Genomic DNA, 15,949 nt, shown 5'->3' with positions numbered 1-15,949 from the left:
TATAATACTACTGGTACTCCGTCGCTTACGACGACGAGGGTTCCATTGGTACGATCAACGGAACAGCTTGCTCGCGAGATTAAACTTGCAAGTGGCTGAGTACTCCACAGACACCTATGCTTTCACCTTTCTAGCATGGGGGGGGGAGGGGCTCTTTCAGGAGCTTGCGCTTTGCTAGCACGACGACGAGGGTTCCAGTTGGTACGATCAACGGAACAGCTTGCTCGCGAGATTAAACTTGCAAGTGGCTGAGTACTCCACAGACACCTATGCTTTCACCTTTCTAGCATGGAGGGGGAGGGGCTCTTTCAGGAGCTTGCGCTTTGCTAGCACGACGACGAGGGTTCCAGTTGGTACGATCAACGGAACAGCTTGTTCGCGAGATTAAACTTGCAAGTGGCTGAGTACTCCACAGACACCTATGCTTTCACCTTTCTAGCATGGGGGTGGCGGGGAGGGGGGGCTCTTTCAGGAGCTTGCGCTTTGCTACCACAGTTTTCAGTGTCGTTGAGGAATACAGACCACTACATCGTGATAAGGACTGAATCGCGTGGTGGATGGTTACTGTCTGCCAAATTAAAATTTACAGATTTCCCATTTACTTATGGGCAGATATGCAAATAGCAAAAAATATTTAAGGCTATTTTCTCTGTCATTCAGACCACAAGACTTAAGCCTTGTAACCATCACCATTTTTATCTATTATACTGCGGCCATTCAGGGGCAGTGCCTTGAAGAATTTTAGTGGAACGAAACGACTCCAGTACTTAATTTTTTAAAGCCTGGTACTTATTCTATCGGTCTCTTTTGCCGAACCTCTAAGTTAGGGGGACGTAAACACACTAACACCGGTTGTCAAGCAGTGATAGGGGACAAACACAATCATCAAGACACACAAACACATGCACACACATACAAATACGACAGGTTTCTTTCTGTTTCCATTTACCAAATCCACACCATTTACCAAATCCACTTTGGTCAACCCGAAGCCATAGTAGAAGACACTTGCCCAAGGTGCCACGCAGTGGAACTGAACCTGGAGCTATGTTGTTGGGAAGCAAGCTTCTTACTACACAGCCACGCCCCCGCCTTGATAGTTTTCTAATCCCCGCTCATCAAAATTACCACTTTGGGGGCAATGTTTTACGATCGGAGGCCCTCCCTGTTGCCAAACATTTTTAGTCATTTGTTACAGCACACAAGAAATAAGGTATACCAAAATCAGGCCACACAGAATATATTATCGTTTTTTGTGGTCAAGAGGGAAGGCAACGTTCATGACCCTTTACAAGGTTTCTGAAACTGGTCATTGTAACGGAGGAAGGTATCTTGAAGGCGAAGACGTGACCCGAATGCTTGATTATAGGGTGGACTCTACCAAGGGCATTCATGATATCAGGTTGAAGCGTTGAAGCGAGCGATAAATTAAGTCTAACAACCATGCAGACTTGAATGTGGATTTGAACTCAGAACATAAAGAGTCGGAACAAATATCGCAAGACATCCGGTACGGCATTCTTATAATTCGGTCAATTCACTGTCTTGGATTGGTACTTTATTTATTGACCCCAAAAGAGTGAAAGGCAAAGTTGGCTTCGGCTGTATTTGAACCCAGAGAGTCGGAATGTTTGTTCCTTCTCGAGCCACGCCTAGCTTATAAGGGCCGATTTCCCGGTTTCCTTGGCGTATAGGTTCCCCACCTGGACGGGACGCCGGTCCATCGCAGGTGAGCTGCAAGATGCAGGAGGAAAGAGTGAGAGAAAGTTGTGGCGAAAGAGTCAGCAGAAGTTCGCCATTACCTTCTGCCGGAGCCGCATGGAGCTTAGGTGTTTCGCTCATAAACACACACATCGCACGGTCTGAGATTCGAACCCGCGATTCCTCGACCGCGAGTCCGCTGCTCTAACCACTAGGCCATGTGCCTCCACAGAGTCGGAATAAATACCTCGAAACATTCTGACCGACGCCTAAACCACTCTGCCAGTTGGCCGTTATGTATTGCATCGATAGATTTGGTTTTAGCTGTCATCAACTATGCAAAAATTCGCCATGTCCGATGTCATTTCTTTTCCTGCAAACTTGACACTAACGTTTTTGATATATGAACAAAGGAAGGCGGCAAGCTGGCAGAAACGTTAGTACGCCGGGCGAAATGCGTAGCCGTATTTCGTCTGCCGTTACGTTCTGAGTTCAAATTACGCCGAGGTCGACTTTGCCTTTCATCCTTTCGGGGTCGATAAATAAAGTACCATTTACGCACTGTGATCGACTTAATCCCTTTGTCTGTCCTTGTTTCCCCTTCTCTATGTTTAGCCCCTTGTATGCAGTAAAGAAATACATATGAACAAATATATAGGAAAGTTTAAGAGTTTTGAATAAACTTCATCAACAAATGAAGGGGTGCCTTTTCAATAACACACATAAAGACACCTCCTACACAAAATAAACGTATATATTTATATAAATGTCTCTTCAATTTATAACAACTTGAATCTTTCTGTAAGGACGGAGTTGTTTCTAGCATACGAAGCTCCGTTGTTAGGATGCAGGTTGCAAAAGCATTGTTAAACTTGAGAAAAGTTTTGTATATTTTTAATGTTCCGCTTACGGATTGTATTTGTAACGTGCATGTCAGCTGGCTGACTACTTTTTCTGAAAATTCAAGCTATTTCAGATTGTTACTTAGGCCACACCAATGACTATATATATATATATATAAAATTATAATTAAGGATATCTAAGAGACGCCACCATGCTAGATATAGCTGCCAAAACTCGACTCTAAAACCAAATGTGGTTATAGAGTCAAGTTTTGGCTGCTATATCTAGCATGGTGGTATCTCTTAGATACCCTTAATTATAATTTCAATAATAATATTACCTATGAGGTTTTTTATTCCTATGCTGGCCACCTGATAAGATTGGTATTTTAAATAACGATCTTATCCTGATATATATATATATATATATATATATATATATATATATATAGGTGAGAAAGTTGGTGTGTGAAAGCACGTGGTTGAATATATAGAAAATAGTAAAAAGTGAAAAAACTACAGAAGGCTTGTTTTAAAAGGTTAAAAAATATATATTTGAGTCAATATGTCAGAAACTATGTCATTGTATGAAAAAAAATTATAACATTCTTCTGACGTAATGACTCAAATATATATTTTTTAACCTTTTAAAACAAGCCTTCTGTAGTTTTTTCACTTTTTACTATTTTCTATATATATATATATATATGTAATATATATTATTCAAAGAAATTCCTACCCTGTCTGTTTTTTTTTGTTTTATTTATATTCTTTATAATATTAATGTAGAATATAGAATATATAGTATAAATAATATATATATAGTAAAATGAAATGAAGTATTGATTGTCTTATTGAATAGATGAAATGTTGAATATAAAATATTAAGGGACTAGTATACTTTCTTGCATTTTAGCAGTCTTCAAGGTCCCAGGTTGTGACAGGAGTGTTTCCACTATATATATATATACTTAATAATTAGGGTTCAGCAAAGATTTGCTTTACCACATACCGAAGTTTAGAAATAGCAGCCAAAAAACGTTAGCTATTTCTTCTACTTTAAAAAGGGACTCCCAGAAAAACCAAAATACTTGAAAAGTATTTCGTTTTGAAGTAATTTGGTTTTTCTGGGAGTCCCTTTTTAAAGTAGAAGAAATAGCTAACGTTTTTTTGGCTGCTATTTCTAAACTTCGGTATGTGGTAAAGCAAATCTTTGCTGAACCCTAATTATTAAGTATTACTTAAGTTTACCATGAAATGGTCCTTTTTTCATGCCGAATTCTACTTGGTGAAATTATTGATTACTTCTTAATTAATTAATTTTCCCCTTTGTTATATATATATATATATACAATTCATAAATGAAGGCAAAGGAAAAAAATTCTAATGCCAAATATGCCGAAAAATTGGACATATTGTCCATTAACCATATAATTTTTTCACAATACGCACGCTACTCGAAAAAAGGTCGACAGAAATCGGTCCGATATGGTAATAATGGAATTTTTTAGAAATTTCTGTCGACCTTTTTTCGAGTAGCGTGCGTATTGTGAAAAATTATATGGTTAATGGACAATATGTCTAATTTTTCGGCATATTTGGCATTAGAATTCTTTTCCTTTGCCCTCATTTATGAATTGTTTATAAATTTAACCGTTAAAGGTATTTTTTAATATGCTGGCCATTGATGAAACTTTTTTGGAGAAAAGATTTTTTTTCGAAAAGAATTTTATCCTCACAAATATATATATATTTAGTGAAGAGAAGAAATGGAGCTGAACGAAGATTCTACAAAATTCCTTTTTATTATTTTCTACACATGTTTCAAAGGCTGCAAATTTCCAAATTCGGATTGAATAAGGAGACCATTTTGCAGCTTTCTCTTCAGGAAAATCCAGGAATTTAAATCTCCGTAACAAGATAATCATTTATCCATTTCAATAAATATATATATATAGATATATATATATATATATATATATATAATTATATATATATATAGTGTGTGTGTGTAGGACGGAAGCAATTGAAGTGGGGCTTCAAAGTAACTTACCGCCTGGACATAGGTGGCACCGCTCAAGGTTTTGTATTCTCCATAGCTAAGTTATTGGGAAAGTAGACGGTGCTAGAATGCTTCTTTAAAGAATATGTCAAGTCAATTCCTGTTGTTCCGTAGCTGTTGAAATTACATAGTTCTGTTTCAACTCATATCTTTATTCGTATCTTATTCGTATCCACGTTGTGAAGTTGAGGCAACATGTGATGTGTTGCCACGTCTCTAGGAAAGAAATGATCTGAAGGAAAAAAAAAGAGATGGGCATTGCAGAAGTTAGCTAAAGTAATAGCGATGTTGTTAGACGAGTCACGTGTCGCCCAACGAAATGGAAGAGAGCTGATGTCTGTGCGAATGGATTTTAAAAGAAGCTGTTGGTATTTGTGGTCAATCTGATGTACATGTGGTCATCATGGTCGTCATCATTGTCATCATCATCATCGTCGTCGTCATTGTCGTCGTCGGCGTCATCATCATCATCATCAGATGCAGATACAGTCGCCACCATTGCTGTAGTTGCTGCCATCACAATCCCCACCATCACCACCATCACGACCGCCAACACCACCGTCGTCACCGCCGCCGCCGCCGCCGCCACCACCACCAGCACCACCAACACCACATACCACCACCATCACCACCGCCACCACCACCACCACCACCACCACCATTACAACCACCACCATTACAACCACCACCATTCACAACCCACCACCATTACACCACACCCCCACACCACACACCACCACCACCACACCATTACACCAACCACCACCACAACCACCACCACACCACCACCATTACAACCACCACCACCACAACCACCATTACAACCACCACCATCACTACACCACACACAACACCACCACAACCACCACAACCACCACCACACCACATTACAACCACCACCATCACCACAACCACCACCAACACCACCACCATTACAACCACCACCATCACCACAACCACCACCATTACAACCACCACCATCACCACCATTACAACCACCACCATCACCACAACCACCACAACCACCACCACCACCACCATCCCCACCATCACAACTATCACCACCTTCAACATCATGACCACCAACACCACCGTCGTCACCGCCGCCGCCGCCGCCACCACCACCACCATTACACCGTCAGCATCATCATCATCATCGTCCCCAACGCTGCTGTCGCCACCGTTGATACCACCACCACGGATGCCGCCAGCAGCATTTATAAGCACCGGCACCAGTATAACCGCCACCACATCACTGCGATCACCACGCGACAGTCACCATCAGACGACATCCACCACTCCATTCACCACACCGCTACAGTACCACTACAACCACCACCACAACTGCAAGTACCATCACCACCACCACTACCACTCTCATTACTAGCACCTCTCTCACCACTACCAACGCAACCACAATAACCACCACAACCACCACCATCACCACCACTCTCACCCCACAACCTCAATCACTACCACCAACCACCGACCACCCCACCCCACAAATCGATAGATATATATATATATTTAGATAAATAATATGAAATATTCTAAAATACTATTTTTTATTGATAACTTAAAGTTTTATTATCACGAGCATCTAAAAAAAAAATTAAAAAAAATTTATTTCATAAGGATTCCAACTATTTGAATTAAAATATAAATATAAATTCTTGATTTGGTAAAATTTTTCGACTTAAAATAATTTAAAAGTTATTGCAGAGTGTTTCTGTTATTATTTGTTTATATATTTACTTATTTAATTTATAATTTCGAAATTGCATTTGTCTTTTAAATTCGTATTCACCCATGGTTTCAAATATGCTTTATTTATATTCATTTAAAGTTATTTTTTTTTCAACTTTCACTTTCATAGGAGTTAATAATATAAACTTTGAATATTCCTCTGGAAAAAAATAAAAGAATATGAAAAAAAAAAACCTAAAAAAAATCAAAGAAAAATTTGCGTAAATAATTTATTGGAATCCATTGTTGTTATTACAATTTTTCTACGATTTCTAAAAGGGTGTGTGTATATATTATGTATATAAGCACTTACATGCATACATATTCGCTAATATAAGTGTGTATATATATGCCTTAATATATGTCTGTCTCTGTATACACGTATATATACACACATATTTACATATATATATGAATACACATATGCATATACATATGTATATTATATACCACACATATAATATATGTATATATATATGTATATATATATATATATATATATATATATATATATGTAGATATATATACATATATATATGTATATTTATATATATGATTATATATATGTGTATATGTATACCTATATGCCTCTTTGTCTATCCTCTGTGTGTGTGTGTACATATGTGTGTGTGTATATATGTGTGTGTGTATATATGTGCATATATATATGTTGTATATATATGTGATATATATATGTATATACATATATATATATGTATATAATAATAGTGGTATATATATTGATGTATGTATATATGTGTATATATATATATATGTGGTATATATATGTGTATGTATGTATATATGTGTATTATATAATATATGTATATATATATATAGTATATTAATATAATGTATAATATATAAGTGTATATATATATATATATATGTTATATATATTATGTATATATATATGTATATGTATATATTATATTATATGTATATATATATATGTATATATTATATGTATATATATCATAATGTATATATATATTGTATATATATATATATATATATATATATATCACACACATATATATATATTATATTATATGTATATATATATATATGTATTATATATATAATATATTATATGATACTCTTATATATGTGTAGGTATGTATGAAGCGCTAGGATGAATTCGATTTTCCTAAAAAAAAACAGCAGGAAGAACACAAGAACATAAAGAAAACACAAAACCGTGATTTCTTTCACACCTTTCCCCTCCCCCTCCCCCTCCATTGCTTTTTTTTTCATTTTATATATATTATTATTAATATTCAAAGTTTCAAATTTACATTCTCCGTCTCATGAGTTCCAACTAATTTGCAGTTTCAGACAAGATTTCATAGATTTTCAATGTCTCACCGCAAAGAATTATTATACAGAACTCTATAGGACACTACACACATATATGCAAATACACACACACACACAGGTACAAATAATCGCATACATATACACACATACATGCATGAAACTGACGTACTGCCTATAATCGCGGCTGACACTACTTTCTATCTATCTATCTATCTATCTATCTACCCTTCAGGTATATATATTCTTTTCTACTCTAAACACAAGGCCTAACAGTTTAGGGGAGGGGGCCAGCCAATTAGATCGACCCCAGTACACAACTGGTACTTAATTTATCGAATCCGAAAGGATGAAAAGCTAAGTTGACCTCGAGACAGACGAAATACTGTTATATATATATATATATATATATATTGAAGATCATTTGCCAACATAGCGTGGCAGTCCTAGTTCAGGACGAACTCTATTGCTATTTAACCCCAGGAAACATGGTTGATGTTTTCTGGGGGTAAATAACAGTAACATTCGTCCTAAACCAGGACTACCACAAATAATCTTTACTCTAGGGTACTGTTACTGAATGGAATGTCTCTCTTTGAAAGATTTACAAATAGAAATTGTCTATTATATATATATATATATATATATTTATACAGGGTGTCATCATTCCACTTTTCTCCTCTTTTGTATGGTCACACCTCGAATATTGCTGACCCTTGCGGTCTTCCCATACAAAACAAAACATCTCGAGGATTGAATCACCTCAGAGGGTACTCACTAAGCGAATTGAAGGCATGACTGATCTCGATCATTGGGACTGCTTTAAAGCCTTGAAACTCTACTCTCTCCAGCCCTGCGGCGAGCGGTACATCATTTGTACGATGTGGAGAATATACCACCAACATTGCCCAAACAACATGAACATTAGTTTCAAGGTTCATCCAAGGCTTGGACCACGGACTATATGTCCCCTATCCAATTCAGGATCACAACATATAGGTACACTGCGACACAATTTCTTTTCCTCAACAGGCCCTGCCCTGTTTAACATTGTCCCAAAACTGATCAAAGAGGAAAAGGATCGCATCACCTTTAAACGGAGTCTGAACAGAATTCTTCAAAGAATACCAGAGAAGCCACCCATAATTGGATACAACTCACTCAACAAGAACTCACTACTTGAATGGACCATAAACAAAACTTAAAAAGGATTTAGATAATCCTATCAGGTGGTGCTATTGAGTTAGACATGGCCTGGACCAATCTTTGGTCGAAACATGTCTAAGTTTATCTAAGTTTATATCTCTATATATTCTTTTACTTGTTTCAATTATTTGATTGGGGCCACGCTGGAGCACTGCCTTTAGTCGACCGCAGGACTTATTCATTGAAAACCTAGTACTTATTCAATCGATCTCTTACCAAACCACTACGTTTCGGGGACATAAACACACCAGCATCTGCTGTCAAGCGATGTTGGGGGCAGAAACACAGACACACAAACACGCACACACACACACACACACTCTCTCTCTCTCTCTCTCTCACACACACACACACACACATACACATACACACACACACACACATATATATACATATATACATACATATATACGACAGGCTTCTTTCAGTTTCCATCTACCAAATCCACTCACAAGGCTTTGGTCGGCCCGAGGCTATAGTAGAGGACACTTGCCCAAGGTGCTACGCAGTGGGATTGAACCCGGAACCATGTGGTTGTTAAGCAAGCTACTTACTACTCAGCTACTGCTGCGCCTATATATTATATTACATATTTGTGGTTATATATGCATTTATGAATGAATATTATATATAATATAATACATATATATAATATATATATTTATACAGGGTGTCATCATTCCACTTTTCTCCTCTTTTTTTTGTATGGTCACACCTCGAATATTGCTGACCCTTGCGGTCTTCCCATACAAAACAAAACATCTCGAGGATTGAATCACCTCAGAGGGTACTCACTAAGCGAATTGAAGGCATGACTGATCTCGATCATTGGGACTGCTTTAAAGCCTTGAAACTCTACTCTCTCCAGCCCTGCGGCGAGCGGTACATCATTTGTACGATGTGGAGAATATACCACCAACATTGCCCAAACAACATGAACATTAGTTTCAAGGTTCATCCAAGGCTTGGACCACGGACTATATGTCCCCTATCCAATTCAGGATCACAACATATAGGTACACTGCGACACAATTTCTTTTCCTCAACAGGCCCTGCCCTGTTTAACATTGTCCCAAAACTGATCAAGAGGAAAAGGATCGCATCACCTTTAAACGGAGTCTGAACAGAATTCTTCAAAGAATACCAGAGAAGCCACCCATAATTGGATACAACTCACTCAACAAGACTCACTCACTACTTGAATGGACCATAAACAAAACTTAAAAAGGATTTAGATAATCCTATCAGGTGGTGCTATTGAGTTAGACATGGCCTGGACCAATCTTTGGTCGAAACATGTCTAAGTTTATCTAAGTTTATATCTCTATATATTCTTTTACTTGTTTCAATTATTTGATTGGGGCCACGCTGGAGCACTGCCTTTAGTCGACCGCAGGACTTATTCATTGAAAACCTAGTACTTATTCAATCGATCTCTTACCAAACCACTACGTTTCGGGGACATAAACACACCAGCATCTGCTGTCAAGCGATGTTGGGGGCAGAAACACAGACACACAAACACGCACACACACACACACACACACTCTCTCTCTCTCTCTCTCTCACACACACACACACACATACACATACACACACACACACACATATATATACATATATACATACATATATACGACAGGCTTCTTTCAGTTTCCATCTACCAAATCCACTCACAAGGCTTTGGTCGGCCCGAGGCTATAGTAGAGGACACTTGCCCAAGGTGCTACGCAGTGGGATTGAACCCGGAACCATGTGGTTGTTAAGCAAGCTACTTACTACTCAGCTACTGCTGCGCCTATATATTATATTACATATTTGTGGTTATATATGCATTTATGAATGAATATTATATATATAATATAATACATATAATATAATATATATATATATATAAACATATATGTGTGAGTGTGAATAGGTATGCATCTATATGTACATATGCATGTATGTGTATATATGCATCCATGAATATATATATGTATAAACATACATATCCTTATATATATATATATGTGTGTGTGTGTGTGTGTGTGTGTGTGTGTGTGTGTGTGATGTGAACACACACAAACACATACGCGCGTAGACATTGTCTTGATAAAAGCCTGTAAGTCTAGAAAAGGAAAAGAAGAATTATTGAATATTTCGGCGGAGATTAAAATATATTTTCTGAAAATTATTTGATCATATATCAAATAATTTTGGCTTCATTTTCCTAGAGATAAATATCTGATTTTTATCATGTACTTCTAGACAATATACACTGTCTAAATACACGTATATGCTCACAGTCTATATGCACATATAAGCAACGCAAAATATGATGTATTTCAGGGAAATACATCATATATAACTCCAAATACCGAGATGTTCCATATGCAGGGCATGGCGTCCCAAACACATGGTTCCGGGTTCAAGTCTCACTGCGTGGCTCTTTGGACTAGTATCGTTTAATATAGCCTCGGGCCGACCAAAGCATTTTGCGAAGATTTGGTAGACAGAAACTGAAAGAAGCCTGGCGTATATATATATGTACACACACACACACACACACACACACACACACACACATACATTTATATAGTTATCGCCAAGCTAACATGGCAGTCCAGAAAAATAGGACGAAAGCTGCCGTTGATTAGCTCCAAGAGGCCATCGCATCTAGCTAGCTATGTGACACACAAACCTGTGTCCATTACAACCTCCGACCATGGGAGGTCATCAGCTTTCCCGTGCTGGTTCAAACATCCACAGACTAGTTTCAAGGTATTTGCCCTTTATCAATGTGGAGTAGTTGAACCCAGCAGACGCCTGCTAGGTTCGACTACTCCACATACATGTGTATATATATATATGTGTGTGTACGTATGTGCGTGTATATATATATGTGTGTGTGTATATATACAAATTTATATATATATACATACAGATTAATATATATATATACAGATTAATATATATATATATGTATTCATACATACATACATATATATATATATCACCGTTACCGACCAGGCTATCAGATGTTGCTACACATCGCTGGTCACAATACGCTTCGCATTGTTGTAGCCTTCAAACGACGCCACCCTGGTGGCTAAGCGAGCAGGCCAACAGAAGAAAGAATGAGAGAATGTTGTGGCGAAAGAGTATAGCAGGGATCGCCACCACCCGCCTCGTGGAGCTTTAGGTGTTTTCGCTCAATAAACACTTACAACGCCCGGTCTGTGGAGGTGCAATGGCCCAGTAGTTAGGGCAGCGGACTCGCGGTTTCAATTCCTAGACCTGGCGTCGTGTTTATATATATATTATATATATATATATATATAGATATATATATATATATATATATATATATGTGTGTGTGTATGTGTGTGTGTGTGTATGTATTTGTACACATTCACAATTGTTGTGACTAGAAACAATTGTAGAAATTCAAATATTAGATTGTTTGAAAAAAAAGATACAATTTATTCGAATTTCAAAAGTGATAAACAATAGCGTAGAAGAAGAATAGAGATGCAACTCCCTCCCCCCATAAAATGGTATGGTAAAAATATTCAAGCAGCATTGGAAAAGATTAAGTTAAAGTAGAGGGACCCCTGGAAATTCCATGGAACGGAGAAAATTAAGTGGAACTATTTAAAAAAGAAAGGATGATGTGCATTTTTATTGTATATAAATTTTATTGTTCTCTGTGCAATAAATGATATAAAAATTTACATTAACAATCTTATACAATAGTTCTTATGATTAGTATTGAATTTTATTAACAGTGCATGGTCTATAATTGCATATTCTTTATTACGCAATATTTTATCATAGCTACTGTACATTACATAGAATTAATGTACAAAAACAATATAGAGAATATACGCAATGTTTTTTATTTACATGGTTTGTTTGAATTTACGGCTAAATTATTATTTCCTTTCCAGCGACAATAATATTTGATTTTAAAATTCACGTACGATGTTGACTTTCCTGCTAATGGACTGATTATATCCACAAGGAAGCGGCTCAGTGGATGACATGCTGAACCTCTACAGCTCACTATAGGTCTTACTGGAATACCATCCTTGTGAATGAGAACCCAGGTTCGAAATTTCCCCAAGACACCTGATGAAGGCTGGAAGGTATATCAGCCGAAACGTTGTGTTAACAACAAACAAGATGAGGACAAATATCCGTCGAATGTATATAATGTAAATAAATCCTCATCTCTTAAATATAGAACTGTATGATAGGCTTTATTGTTAGGATCAATAGTAAGTAAACTTGTTCTAGGTTAGGCTCAGACAGCCATCTTGGTAAAGACTGAACCGTAGGTGATCTGTTTTGAAAGTAAACTTCCATGAGGTATCAAGTTAGTAGCAAAAGGAGGGATTAATTGCACGCAGCAATTATGGTTTCAAACTTTAGTACAAGGCCAGCAAGTTTGAAGGGGTGGGGGCTAGTCGAAAATATCAACTGGTACTAAATAAATTGACACCGAAAAGATGAAAGGCAAAGTCAACTTCGGAAGAATTTGAACTCAGAACGTAGCGGCAGACGAAATACCTATTTCTTTACTACCCACAAAGGGCTAAACACAGAGGGGACAAACAAGGACAGACAAACGGATTAAGTCGATTAGATCGACCCCAGTGCATAACTGGTACTTAATTTATCGACCCCGAAAGGATGAAAGGCAAAGTCGACCTCGGTGGAATTTGAACTCAGAACGTAACGGCAGACGAAATACCGCTACGCATTTCGGCCGGCGTGCTAACGTTTCTGCCAGCTCGCCTCCCTGTTGCATGCAGTCGTAATAGTCTCAAAACCTGACTCCGTTGTTTTGTTCAACGGCTTTCTTGAACGAATGGCAAGTGTTACTCTTCTTTATAAAACTCAATTCAGACGGTCACCCTCGGTCAACTTGATCTTCTCTGTCATTTGGACTGTTTCTTGTCGAATGTTATGGAATTGTTTCAGTTTAGTAGGCCAAACAGCTGTATGGATGGCCCCTTATTGACTTCCATTAAACTAATCCTCGTTTTAAAAATAGCTTCTTGCATAAAAGACAAATACTTTGGTAGGTTGTATATAGGTATTTGTGAAAGCGCATGGCTTAATGGTTGAGCGTCGGGTTCACAATCATGTGGTAGTGAGTTCGAATCCCGGAACGGTCTGCGTGTTGTGTTCTTGAGCAAGACACTTTATTTCACGTTGCTCCATTTCACTCAGCTGTAGAAAAGAGTTGTGACATCACTGGTGCCAAGCTGTATCGGCCCCTTTGCTTTTTCCTTGGATAACATCGGTGGTGTGGAGAGGAGAGGCCGGTATGCATGAGCTACTGCTGGTCTTTTACTAATAAGCTTGCCCGGACTTGTGCCCCGGAGGGTAACTTTCTAGGTGCAATCCCATGGCCACTCATGACCGAAAGAGGCCTTTACCTATATGGTTATTTAGTTTCTAACAAGATTGATAAGCTTTACGTCTTCCTGAAGTTTACGAAGTTGATATCTGTAGTATATTGGAACATTAGGGAAATTAAAAAAACAATTCCTTTTATTCACGATTTATTTCCCTTGCACGATCTCCTCCGAACACATCATTCAAATGCGAGGCATTTAAGAAGTGCTTATTCTTTTCTTTTCTCATCCCCCCCTTTTTTTAGTTTAATATAAAAAAAAATAAATGTTCCTTCTCGAGCCAGGCCAGGCTCATAAGGGCCGGTTTCCCGGTTTCAGTGGCGTAGAAATTTCCCACCTGGACGGGACGCCAGTCTGTCGCAGGCTTACTCATTTTTGCCAGCTGAGTGGACTGGAGCAAAGTGAAATGAAGTGTTTTGCTCAAGAACACAACGCATCGCCCGGTCCAGGAATCGAAACCGCAACCTTACGATCATGAGTTCAACACCTTAACCACTAAGCCATGCGCTTCCACAAAAAATTCATTTTATTCACGATTTAGTTTAATACCACCACCTGACTCTTGGGTGCCTTTAATGGACCCACTCAGCTGAAAACATTTGGGCCAGGCCCCTGGTTTGAGAATTCCTTCCTCCCACCCTTCCACAAGGATCGGGGGGGGGGGTCCTGTAGTCATACGTATTGCTCTTCTCTCCTGAGTAAGTCCATCAAAAGTCTATAAACACTTTGTGACATTAATTGTGATTCTCGATAAGAACAGATCTAAACTGGAACACCAAACACGTAAGAAAGCTATTTTGAAGATAGCAAACTCCTGTAGGAATTGTCATATAAGAACGAACCAGCACAAAGGGAAACCCTATCTAGTAAGCTAATACCACAAAATAAATATCGATAAAAGTTATCCAATTGCAGAAGGCATTCGAAGTTGATAGTGAAACGGTCAGATGGACTTGACAAAGCTTAAGTTTATCATGAGAAAGATGGATCGCATGCAACTGATTAATCCGTGATAATTTAATAGATATTTTAATCTTCCAAAGAAAATGGCAATTATTTAGAAGTGACATATTGACATAGCCGTTTTTTCACAGGTCGATTCAACAGCTTATGAAAATCTGTGATTCCAGGAAATATTATAGAAGAGCATCCGATAAGAACATCAATGGCTCCGTTATCTTTACCAGGTAAGTATCGGATGTCATAATTGCAGAGAAATATTTCCAAGTGCTTAAGAAAAATCTTATCATCCTTCGTTTTCCATTTATCTTTGTGACACAATATGAACGAGATGCTGTGAAAATAGATGCTAAGTAAAAATGATCGCCATTTTCATTAAAAACAATTTCTATGATAGCCACGACCTCCTTTTCAAATGACATGTTATATGGTCTATCTTTTACTAGTTTCATTCATGAGACTACGGCCATGCTGGGGCAGCGCCCTGAAGAATTTTTAGTCCAACGACTCGACCCCAGTACTTAATTTTACAGCCTGGTACTTTTGGTATCGGATTCTTTTGATGAAACACTAGGTTACGAGGACGTAAACATATCAATACTTATTTCTTTATTACCCACAAGGGGCTAAACATAGAGGGGACAAACAAGGACAGACATAGGTATTAAGTCGATTACATCGACCCCAGTGCGTAACTGGTGCTT

The sequence above is a fragment of the Octopus sinensis genome, linkage group LG5 (genome assembly GCF_006345805.1).
Source record: "Octopus sinensis linkage group LG5, ASM634580v1, whole genome shotgun sequence".
Lineage (NCBI taxonomy): Eukaryota > Metazoa > Mollusca > Cephalopoda > Octopoda > Octopodidae > Octopus > Octopus sinensis.
This window is presented reverse-complemented; position numbering follows the sequence as displayed.